We start from the raw sequence: 12,869 nt of genomic DNA, 5'->3' as shown, positions 1-12,869 counted from the left end.
AGGTCTAGCTCCTTGCTGCTGAAACTGTTGCTGCTGTTGTGGCACGAAGTTCTGATTGTTGCTCCAGCTGAAATTTGGATGATTCCGATTATTCGGATGATAAGTAGCTGGAGCTGGCTGTTGAGATCTCTGAAAATTGCTCACAAACTGAGCTGACTCGCTAGATATGGCACACTGGTCAGAAGAATGTGCACCTGCACAAAGCTCGCAAACAGAAGGTGGTGGTTGAACTCCTAAGTTAGCGAAGGAATCCATCTTCAAAGTAAGAGCTTTAATTTGAGCAGTTAAGGCTGCAGTAGCATCAACATCAAGAACTCCTGCTACCTTGACTTGATGAAGACGCTGAGTAGGATCCAGATATTCATTCGCAGCCATCATCTCGATCAACTCATAAGCCTCATCATAGCTCTTAGCCCATAGAGCTCCACCTGATGCTGCATCAAGCATCGCCCTCGATTGAGGTCCCAAGCCATTATAGAAACAATTAATAACCATCCAATCAGGCATCCCATGATGTGGGCACTTTCGAAGCATCTCCTTGTAGCGTTCCCAAGCTTCACATAAAGTTTCACCAGATTGCTGAGAGAATTGAGTGATAGCATTCCTGATTGCAGCTGTTTTGGCCATAGGGAAGAACTTAGTAAGAAATTTCTGAGCTAGATCCTCCCATGTCGTAATAGATCCTGCAGGAAGAGAATGCAACCATCCCTTAGCCTTATCCCTCAGAGAGAATGGGAACAGCCTCAATTTGATAGCATCTTCGGTAACTCCGTTAAACTTGAAAGTGTCACAGATCTCGATGAAATCCCGAATATGCATATTAGGATCCTTTGTCGGAAAACCCCCAAACTGCACTGAGTTCTGAACCATCTGAATAGTGCTCGGTTTGATTTCGAAAGTATTGGCCTGAATTGCTGGCTGACAATGCTCGACTGAATGTCATTAATTTTCGGCTCAGAGTAAGCCTTAAGAGCCTTAGCAACACCTGCTTCTTGTTCATCCATAGTATTACTCACTATCGATTCTGCTTTTGCCAATGCTTCTTTACGAGCCTGAGATCGTGTTCGCATACACGTCACTCAAGTACCTGAAACACACACAAACGAAATAAAAGTGAGAAAAGAATCCAAGTCAGTGAACTTTAACGACCACTGATGACAAGCACATAAACTAAAATAAAACACCGAGTCCCCGGCAGCGGCGCCAAAAACTTGTTCGCACAAAATCACGCAAGCGTACGTGGTCACAAGTAATATAGAACAAAATTAAGTTCGTTCCCACAGAGACTGGTGTATTTAAGAATATGCACTAATGCAACAATGTATGATTATTATTGAATTCTTGGACAATTAACAATTTGATGGGTTTTATCTAAATTAACTAATTAAGGCCGAATTATAACTAAGAGAATTAAAATCGAATTACTTATGAGAATAAAACATGGGATTCTAACTTCATTATATACTTCATTCAGAGTTATGCCTTATCGATATGTGATGGTCGATAACTAATCAGATAACACGAGACTGATACACGCTAACTGTCGTTATACGTGCACCATACTGTTTCACATCCACAATTAAGATAGAAGGAGAACAGACTCCAATTATGCTTAGACCCTATATGTCTATAGAATTTGAAAACATAACGGTTCAAAAACAAGTTATCTATCAAGATTACATAGGGCGATGCAAGATGGGTAAAATCACATCACAAGTCATGTTATCGAACACGAAACCTATGCTCGCATGGCAAGTTCTAAATCAATATATCCACTGTCGCTTCAATAAAGATTAACAAACAATCTTAGATGTTAGCTACGCATCCAAGACGAATAAGCACAACCAATACGAGGAAATCAAACCATAACACAATTAATTAACGCAAAATCAACTACTGAAATCCATATATAAATCCGCTAGAATCCCACGATAATGATTAGTTCATAATCGAACTTCTCATCATCATGGGAATAAGAGTAAACATGGTAGGAATAAGTCTAAACAAGATAAAAGTAATAGAACAAGAGTTTCGAAACAAATCCCATACGAGCATCCAAAGTTACGCCTACTTCGAAGAATTACAAAGATGAAAAGCGAAAACAATGAGTCTAGATCTTCTTCGTAGCCGTCACGTGCTCCTTAGAATGTTTTTAGGTTATGTTTTAGGTCCCCCAAGCCTTCCTTTATGTTCCATAGCAAACGGGCCTTCAAACGGATCAAAAACGAGCAAAACGGGCTTTTTTTTCCGTCCAGAGTAGCGTGGGCGCGCTACTCGGTTACTGTAGCAGCGTGGGCGCGCCACTAGTAGCGTGGGCGCGCTACTCGGTTACTGTAGCAGCGTGGGCGCGCCACTAGTAGCGTGGGCGCGCTACTCGGTTACTGTAGCAGCGTGGGCGCGCCACTAGTAGCGTGGGCGTGCTACTCGGTTACTGTAGCAGCGTGGGCGCGCTACTTTGGCAGCCCCGCTCCTTTTGGTGCTTTCACGGCTCATAACTTTCTCCTCGTTTATCCAAATGCTTCGCCGTTTTTTTCACTTGTAGCTATGAATCTCCTCTCCATCCTCCTTCTAGGAAACCTACACAACACAACACAAAAACATATCAAAAACATCAAAAGCTCGAGACCAGATCATCAATTTAAGTCAAAACGAGGGCTTCCAATTGGATATAAAATCCACTTATCACCAACTGGAACGGTATGACAAACTGAAGCAATGTCATGCCAGCTGATGAATGGAACCTTCCAGGTGCGGTATGACAATCTATATGATTGTCATACCGTGCCCAAAATCAATTTAAATTGAATTTACTTATATATAATTAATCCAATAATTATTCACTTAATTATATTAATCATATAAATTCATAAATTAAATTAATTCAAGTGTGAATCAATTTAATAAATAAATTACATAACTTATATAATTATTTTGAGATGTGAATAAATTAATAGAATAATTATATTGAGCACAATCTTCAGCAGCAGGTCTTCTGACTTCCTTTAAGAGATCTGATTCTTTGTCTTGATTGAACGACCACCTATAGTTGATGTAGAATAATTAATCTGAGTAGCTGACACACAAATGTACTGTCTGGTTCATCTGTATCTAGCTGAATCAAATATTCTTTATCAATTAAACATTTGAGAAGTGGCTTGTTCGTCGAGTCTTTGTCTTCGTAGTTCTTCTTTATAAGTAGAAATAGTTTGGAATCTTCTGAATAAATAAAGTATTAAAACTTTACATCTTCTGGACTTCTGGATGTGCTACAAAAGATTATTTGTACACTGAGGCTTGAACATATTAATGGACTTCTATCAGTGGTGTGCAGCAGCATCCTGAAATTCTTCAGACATATGATTTTAATAAATCACTTGACGTTCTTCGTACGGATTCCTTCAATAGTGCTTGCTCTTTACTTTCTTTCTTATCAGAGTTGAGTTAATACTCTTAAATACAAATAGGCTTAACATATGCCTTTCAAGTAGGCATACAATCAACGTTAATTTCATAAATGTTCACGCACTGTCTCAACATTAGTATACTTTTGTAAATTATAACAATCACGACATGGACATGTGATCCTCTCATCTTTTCCATGTATGGTTTCTTTTTTCTTTAGGTTTTCCACCGCACATGCAATAAACTCATCAACACCACTGACATACTTATGAGCTACCCTTGATACTTTGTACATCCAGGTAAAACGATCTATGTTATAAATCTACATGATATATAAAACAAGTCAACAGTACAAAAATAATTTACACAAGTAAACAACAATCAGATTGACTTATCAACATTTTTGACCAATCTTTCTTAATCTACTAGTTCACTTGTATTACTTCCTAACTCAGTTATCAGGAAAGCTAGTAGCTGGAATAGTTGCACCCCTTTAATATAGTAATTGTGTACTTCACTTGTTATTATTTCATAATTTCATGTAATATACGTAGAACTTCTCCGAATTCAAAAACTCAGTTTTGGAAATAGTTTACTCTGATGTTTAATTTGTTTTAGTTCATCCTGCATATTTGTAATTATATTACTTTGCTGATCATGTTAATTCCATCTTAGACTCCATATGATTGTGAAAACCCAAATAAGTATTTGGAGGTAGTTTTTATTTATTTTGTAGTAATCTGTATCATTGTAATGTATATGTTTGAGTATTTTATAACACCCACAAAAAATTTGTTTGAGTCAACTGTCCGCATCTAGTCCTATTCTATTACTATTATAAACTCCAAACACCTGAAAAGACTATAATATATATGTATATGCATGGTAATAATGTAGCATCCCTTGTGATATGCGAATATGCCATACTGAAGATTCTACTGTTCACGTATATCCGAGACTCTGCTACATACAACTTGTTAAGAGATCTCTAGATTAAACAACAAATATCTGATATCACCAGTACTTTATTATATTTTGGGATGCGGCACATGAGTAAGAACTAAAAAGCTAGTAGTGATAAAATTATGTAGCTAGCGTTTGTCCCCAACAAAAAGCGTTTGGACATGATTAAAACCCGTTTTATTCTCAGAACCAACCAAGTAAAATACACTATACGATGACAAGAAAAATTACCAGAGGTGAGGCGAGCATATATTATATATATATATATATACTGAAAACTCCCTCTACATGGATTATTACTAGGCTAATAATTCAAAATATTTGTCGATCTTTTCATTTATAGCTAGGCTTGTATAGTGACACTCATTTGTCTATAGGCGTTATCTACATGCTATTTTCACGACACTGTTGGCTATAAATTACATTACTTGCAAACTCACTACTACTGGTGCATAGTATAGCAAGTAAGAAGATGGAGAGGGGACTATGCACATCTTTTTTACATTACTTGCAGTTATGCACATTGTATAACTAAGTAGAGTGAATTTCGAGTTGCTTAAGCTATCTGATTGGCAAACAGAGTTGATGCCAGACTATTAGATCATAAGGCTTACTCTTTTCTCTTTCTTAACATGGAGGAAGCAGAATCTAACAGGGAACTTGAGCACGAGAAATCTCAATGTGTTCTTTTCGTTTTATAGACTTCACAGAATACTATTACTGTGACTTGTCACGAGTAATATATCCTGGTATCAATACTTAATTATTTTTTGATCATTTATGTAGTTTATTCCAAGTTACTAGGAGCTATATACTAGTTATTATTCTGATTAGCCTAGTCATATTTTACTCAGAATCCAGTCTCCTTTGTTTGATTAATGACATAGAATAATGGAAAGCTTAAGGCAAAGCAGATACCAAGGAGAATATAAAATTTGTACACCCCTCATTTCTGTTAGGGAAGTTTATCTTTTTTGTTTATTCCAAATTAGATATGCACATGTAATTTCAAATATTTAAGATGAAATGGCATGAATTCTTAAAAACTCAATTCTGAAATATTTAGGTACATCTACTATTCTGTTAAATGAATAATTACTGTTTACTAGTTCATATGTTTATCTCTTAGTAACTGCAATACAGTTCAGGAATTCTATTTTCAAAATGTAATATCAGAATTTGACAATTTCATTGGGAACTATCATGCGTCCTCCATTCAACTAGTACTGGAGGTCCTTTTTGATCTAAAAGGTAGACTAGTTGTAAATCTAAAATTGATATTAATGTAGATATAGTAATTGTTTCAGTGTTGTATAATTTTATATGATCCGATGGACATTATCTTATAGAATTAAGGTTGATAAGAGTCCTTATAAGTATATACAAGTACATTTCTAGACCTTTTTTGCTCAATTAGCCACACGTCCACTAACTGCTTTTACAGTTAATTACTGCTCATTCGCTTCTCAATCTTCACCATCTCAGATGTCATAGACTTCATCTCCCTAGAGAGGTCCAGCAGATATTTGATGATGGGATCAGATGTTGGGGTCTATCCTTCAGGAGTGTTCAGGGGTCCCCTCTCAGGATCATCAGTTTGAGGGACTACACTATTCTCCTCATCGGAGCCTCCCTGCTCTTTTGGATATGTTCTTCCTACGGCTCATCTTTCTCCCTAAGATGTTTTAATCTCCCACTGTGGTCGCCAAATTGTTAACGGGAGAAATTGGTTAAAAACAGATGTGGGCACTTACGTGATTGTAGGAAGAATATCCAAAGAACACGGGATGGAAAGTGATGGAAGATGTAGCTGATCTTGTGATTTGATCCTTGAGAGAAAGAGAGAAAGTGTTTTCAGGCGTTTCTCAGCAAGCATCAGGTTATTAGCCACAAGAGGCCTACGTACCCTATTTATAGGGGTTCAAGCTACCACGTAGTTCTTTCGGGCCAAACTTCTTAGCGCGGGCTAAGTGTCAGCCCGATCCATCAGGGCCCAGGTCCGTAGGACCTTGAGGACCGCCGTCGGAAGAGGCCCGTACTCGCATGGCCTAGGCCTATATGGCAAGAGGCTGTCATGGAGCGGGTCAGAGAATGGATATTGATCCAATAAGTCCTCGTATAGGGCGAGGGAGCCCAATCATCCTCTATGGGGCGAGGGAGCCCGGACATCCTCTATAAGGCGAGGGAGCCCATTCATCATCTTATGGGGTGATGTAACACGATCATCCTCTATGGGGCGAGGGAGCCCGTTCATCATCTTACGGGGTAATGTAACCCGATCATCCGCTATGGGGGCGAGGGAGCCCAATCATCATCTTACGGGGTGATGTAACCCGAAGTGGAAGGCGTAGCCCTGATGAAGAGAGCCCAGAGGACTTGGTAGAATAAAGCACGTGACCATTCTGATGAGGCCACCTTGTAGTTGAGAGGATGAGGCCTAGAGGCCTACTTGGAGAGTGAGCCATGGGATGAGGACCCCCCAAGACTAGCAATTTTCATCTATAATGAACCCCAAGGATAATGAGGCTCTAGGCTCACTGTTCTATCTACATGATGACCTTTAGGGATGATAATCCCTATAGAGTCCTCCTTAAGTCTTCAAAAATCTTCTAAGTAGCGGGAGCTCACCAATGTGATGACTTATTAGAATGATGAGCCCAAGGGACTCAGTTCAGAACAATCATTGAGTCTAGAATCCGCGGCCCAATCCTCCCCCCAAGGAAGGGGAGCTAGATAATCTTCATAAATAGTGGGGGACAGGCCCACCTCGGTGATCCATATTTGACTATGGGCCTGCTGAGGCCCATGCCGATTTTTGGGCATAACAATATTATCTAGGCTTTAGGTCAATTATATTATACTTATATTTTATAAAAAAAATGAAAATACATACCGATCTCTCATTCTATATACACAATTCGGGAGGAGCAGGGAATAGTAGTTAAATAGAAGTGTAGAAGACTAGACGTATACAAACCACAAACCATTGCCCTGGTGTTTTGGTAGAACATTTACATATATTATGGCAATTGGCAAACACCATCTTTACTGATCATAAACCCCAGAGGATCACAAACCTATTTAATTAATTAGCCATCCATCAGGATACAATAACTTCTATAATTCTTTATGAAGAAATTCTTAGGCCAATATTGGTACTAATTCTTTTCTTGATTAACAATTACATCAGAAATAGCGGAACTAGCTATAAATTTAAGATTTAAAAAAAATGTTTAACATCAATGGAGGGAAATCTCAGTGCAAGGACATGAGTTTTGACTTTTAAACGTGAAGAGTAACCAATGAAGTATCTATTATAGGATAAAATTCAGGAGATTTAGTGTGTTTGCAAGGACAGAGTAAATTTGTAATGTAGAGCTCTCATTAGAATGTTAATAACACTACTATACCACAATAAACACAATTCCCCAGTATACATATATATCTTATCAAAAAGGGAAAATAGATTTTTTTACCATCCAACTTATTATTTATTTAGAAATCTACCACTGAACTATAATTTTTTTTTTGTCACTAATGTTAGGTTCGGATTTTTTTTTTTGCCACTAATGTTAGGTTCGGATTTTTTTTTTGTCACTAACGTTAGGTTTAGATATAATTAATAACACTATGTTATTCTTTTTAGCATTATTAAAATATAGTGGTAGTCTGCAATATTGATGATCTTATGTGTCTATATCTTTATATGTAGTACTTCATATGTGTCCTAGGTTGTTTATCTTGGAGGACGAGAGTATGAATTTTTTTACTCAGAAAGGAAATCTCAAAATTAAATTATTAATCTATATTTTATAAAAGTGGGAACCTAAAAATACATGCCAAGTAGTGGTAAAGAACTATAAATAGATGAGATGGATGGATGGAGTAATAATGACATAAATGATTGGTAAAATCAAGAAGAATTATCATTAGAATTCTAAAAATTCATTAAATTATCATTATTAAATCAATGACTTCAAACAATTTATCATCTACAATCAATTCTCGAGTAAAATTGAGTCAAGTGATACTATATTTTTGTGAAGTCAAATCAAAACATAACTTTAGTGTCCAAAAAAATCCAACACTTTCTTTTGACGGAAAAAAACCAACGTTAAATTTTATTCAGAAAAAATAAAATAAAAAAAAATTGAAACTAAATTTTTTTGGAGCTTCAAAATGAGTGTTCAACTCTCGTCCTCCAAGGTAAACTAGCTAAGACACATATGTAGTAATACATTATACATATAAAGATATAGACACATATCAGATCACCATAATATTGCAGACTAACATTATATATTAATAATGCTAAAATAAATAATATAGTGTTAATAATCAAATCCGAACCCAACGTTAGTGATAAAAAAATTCCGAACCTAACATTAGTGACAAAAAAGAAAAAAAATTATAGTTCAGTGTTAAGTTTCTAAATAAATAATAAGTTGGGTAGCAAAAAAATCTATTTTCCCTATCAAAAAAATCAAATAATTATGATGTAAACCTACATTATATTCTTTTAACACAAGTAGCATCAAATTGTAGACAAACACAACAGACTATATCATAGCACTGAGCAATAAATCAAACACGTCAGCTGCAGTAACAAAAAGTAGATACAGTAACAAAATTAAGTAACAAGCAAAAGCTTTCTACTCAAAATAAGTACCCAACAAAGGCGCAATAAATCAAACACATAGCGTGCAATAACTCGAAACGGAAAAGAGACACCCAGCGAGATGGAAAGAGAGAGGAGAACCGAGAAAGTGAGAGGGGAAAGTGAGAGGAGAATGGAGTATCGAGAAACCGAGAGAGTGAGAGGGGAATGCGAGATTGATACCTGAAATGCAAAATCAAACCCAGCGAAATCCGACGAGATGGAAAGAAGTCGAGAGTTGCGTTTGGGAAGTGGGAGTTGCTTCTGGGAAGTGGGAGTTACGTCTGAGAGAGTTGTGTCCAGGAAACCGGTACGAGGATGATGGAGATACGCTTTTCTTTTTTTTGTTCAGATTTATTGAAAGGCATATGTTCAGCCTATTTGTATTTAAAGAGGTACAACTCAACTCAGATAAGAAAGCTCAGTAAATAGCAAGTCAACGGAATCCGTACGAAGAACGTCAAATGATTTATGGGAATTATATGTCAGATAAATTCCAGGATGCTGCTGCACACCACTGAAAGAAGTTCATTAATATGTTCAAGCCTCAGTGCACAAATAATCTTTTGTGGCACGTCCAGGAGTTCAGAAGATATAAAGTTTCTATACTTTATTTTATCAGAAGATTCCATTTAATGAAGAAGTACTTACAAGACGAAGACTCGACGAACAAATCAATTTCCTAATGTTTATTTGACAAAGAATATTTGATTTAACTAGATACAGATGAACCAGACAATACATCTGTGTATCAGTTATTCAAATTAAATATTTGAAGTCAAGCAGAGTTGGTGGTTCGTTCGTTCGACTGATCAAGACGGAGTTATTAATGTTTAGAGAAGACGGGAAGCAATTCTACTGCTGAATGGGTGATTAAATATTTAATAGATTATTATTTCACTTCTCAAATAATTAAATTAATTATGTAATTTATTTGTTAAATTAATTCACTCTCGAATTAATTTAATTTATGAATTTATATGATTAAATTAATTAAGTGGATAATTTTCTATTTAAATATAATCTACAAATTACATTTCAATCACCTACACTTAAGCAACAAGACAATCTGATTTGTCTTGTTAATTTGTAAAGGATTCGGCAAGACAATCTCTTTAGATTGTCTTACCGAATGTTATGAAACATTACAAGACAATCTCAGTTGTCTTACTAAGTTCCTGAATCCACTGCCAAGACAAAAGAGGATTGTCCTATCGAGAATTAGTAATTGTCTGCAAGACAATTGTCTGTGTCTTCCCAGACAATCTAAGATTGTCTGACCGAATGAAGAACAGCAAGACAATCTTGATTGTCTGACCGAGGCAATGCTTACAAGACAATTCTCAATTGTCTGACCGAATGGAGATTGTCTGACCGAGTGTTAAATTGTCTTACTAGCCTTAAAATTGTCTTTCTGCCATGCTTTTGGCTTGCTAGGCAATTGTAATTGTCTTGCCCTTGCTAGATTGTCTTTGCTACTTACAATTGTCTTGTCTTTCAATTGTCTTACAAGTACAAATGCTTTGCCTATAAATATGGCATTGCATCCTTCATTTTTAGTGTTCATTCACTTTGTAATCAAAGCATTTTGTAAAGCTTTCAAGTTGTTCGTAACTTGCTTCATCGTTATATCCACAGTTTTCTGTGCTTTGATAACCCGGTTGTTTTAATCACTAAATCTAGAATATACCCTGTCAAATTTATTCTACGAACTTTAGTGGACATTAAAACTGAACCATTTTAATTATATTAATTAATTATAATCTGATTAACAAATCATATTCAATCAGATTCACTTCCGCAAAGATTTGGTACTGATTGTATTCAACCCCCCCCTTCTACAATCATATCTGGACCTAACAATTGGCATCAGAGCGGTTGATACCATTTTTCGTATCAGATCCTATACACACTCTGTAACGTCCAAATATTTTTTATTCGAATTAATTTTATTCCAAAAATTAATTTTGATTTAAAATATTTTTCTTTCAAAAATCCAAATCTCATCCAAACACTATTCACTTCAAATCCTTAAACATGAGTACACAAAAGATCAGTAGCATTAAAATCCCACCGTTCAGCAAGGAACACTTTGGCCTATGGAAGAGGCACATGTTCCTATTCCTCCGCACTGCGAACAGAAAATACATCGGGATTTTGGACAAAGGTGTTACTACTCCGATGAATGTCATATTAGCACACGAAGAGGATGGTGTGTTAATACCTCATCAGATCATTCCGAAAGAACTTTCTGAGTACACAGATGAAGAGAGTGAACAGATGAATTTAGATGATGCTCTTCAACTAATTTTGGTTGAATCTCTAGATCCAGTGATGTACAATGCTGTTGTAAATTGTAAGAACGCCAAGCAAATCTGGGATACGTTAGAGATTATCAATGAAGGCTCAGAGGAAGTTAGGGAAAACAAGAAAGAGATACTGATGGCTCAGTATGAACAGTTTGGTTCCCATCCCGGTGAAGGGATTTCAGAAGTATTTATCAGACTTAATAATTTGATAAATAATTTAAATCTGAATGGGAAATTCTACGACAAGAAAGAGGTCAACATGAAGTTTCTCTTAACCCTTCCTGAACATCTGGAACACAGAATCACTGCCATCAGGGAAAGCAGAGATCTGAATGAGATTTCTCTGGAAAGACTCTACGGAGTTTTGAAAACTTATGAACTGGAGCAAGTTCAGAGTAAACAGAGATATGGCTGGGGTAAAACACAGAACCATTCGAGAGCTCTAGTTGTTGAGTCACCTGTACTGGAAGAAAAGAAGAAGGATGTTGTTGTTCCTTCTAAAACCACTCAGGAATTTGTTGTACCTGAGATGGGTCAGACTGCTTCTTCCAGTGGTGACGAAGAGTTCTATACAATGGAAGAGCTTGAACAGTTAGAAGATCAATCTCTATCACTGTTTGCCAAGAAGTTTGGAAACATGAGATTCCGGAAGAACCCTTCCTATAAATACAAACCTACTGTTAGTAAGTTTCAGAAGGGAGGCTATTCATCTTCTACAAGCAAAGGAGGATACAAGACTGGGATGGTGGACAGAAGCAAGTTCAAATGCTTCAATTGTGGTGAACCTGGACACTTTGCAACTGAATGCAAACAGCCCAAGGTTCAAGGAAAAAGAAAAGATTCGTATGATGAGCTGAAGCAGAAGTATGATGCACTGGTTAGAAAGCATCATGGCACTTCTGGAAGTCAAAGTTTCAAGAGCAAATCTTATCTGGCAGAAGGCAAAAGCTGGGATGATACAGATAGTGATGAAGAGGAGCAGCTAGGGAATGTTGCTTTCATGGCTAATACTGGATCATCTTCACCTCCTCCTGCTGGAAGCTTTCAGGTAGATCCTACATGCCCTAAACTGTTTATGAAATTAGGACTTGAAAGAGATGATGCTATTAAAAAGATGAAAGCTGCTAATCTTAAAATTGATACTTTAGTCTTAGAAATTCATGCTTATAAGATGAATGAGATGAAAGTATTAAAACCTAAAATAGAACAATTGACTATGGATTTAGGATTACAATGTGCTAAAGTCAAAGTTCTAGAGAAAGGTGAGATTGCTTTAAGACTTCAGCTAGACGAAGAGAAAGTTAAGTGTAAAGCCTTTAAGGATGCCTCCACTATAGTCAAAGAACTTAATGATAAACAAGAGATCAAGAGAACTGTTGGAATAGGTTTTGACTATAACAAATCCGTAGGTAAGGCTAGTAACATTACTCCTTTCAAGAAGAGTGCTGAGGAAAGAGGGATTCCTTTTGTTTTGAAAGATTCCCTTAAACCTTTGTTTAAAACCTCAGAAGCTGAACCTCTTTTAGAGACTCCTGTTG

The 12,869-nt window shown here is 36.5% G+C and overlaps 1 non-coding gene across 1 annotated transcript; it reads left to right on the top strand.

Moving 5' to 3' along the window:
• The first annotated feature begins 505 nt into the window (after positions 1-505).
• LOC135146920 (small nucleolar RNA R71) lies at positions 506-612 on the top strand. Its single transcript, XR_010284013.1, has one exon. It is a non-coding gene; the product is annotated as a small nucleolar RNA R71 (small nucleolar RNA).
• The last annotated feature ends 12,257 nt before the right edge of the window (positions 613-12,869 follow it).

The sequence above is a fragment of the Daucus carota genome, chromosome 5, assembly GCF_001625215.2.
Source record: "Daucus carota subsp. sativus chromosome 5, DH1 v3.0, whole genome shotgun sequence".
Taxonomy (NCBI): domain Eukaryota; kingdom Viridiplantae; phylum Streptophyta; class Magnoliopsida; order Apiales; family Apiaceae; genus Daucus; species Daucus carota.
The sequence above is the reverse complement of the archived record's forward strand: the minus strand, read 5'-3'. Positions and strand labels throughout refer to the sequence as shown.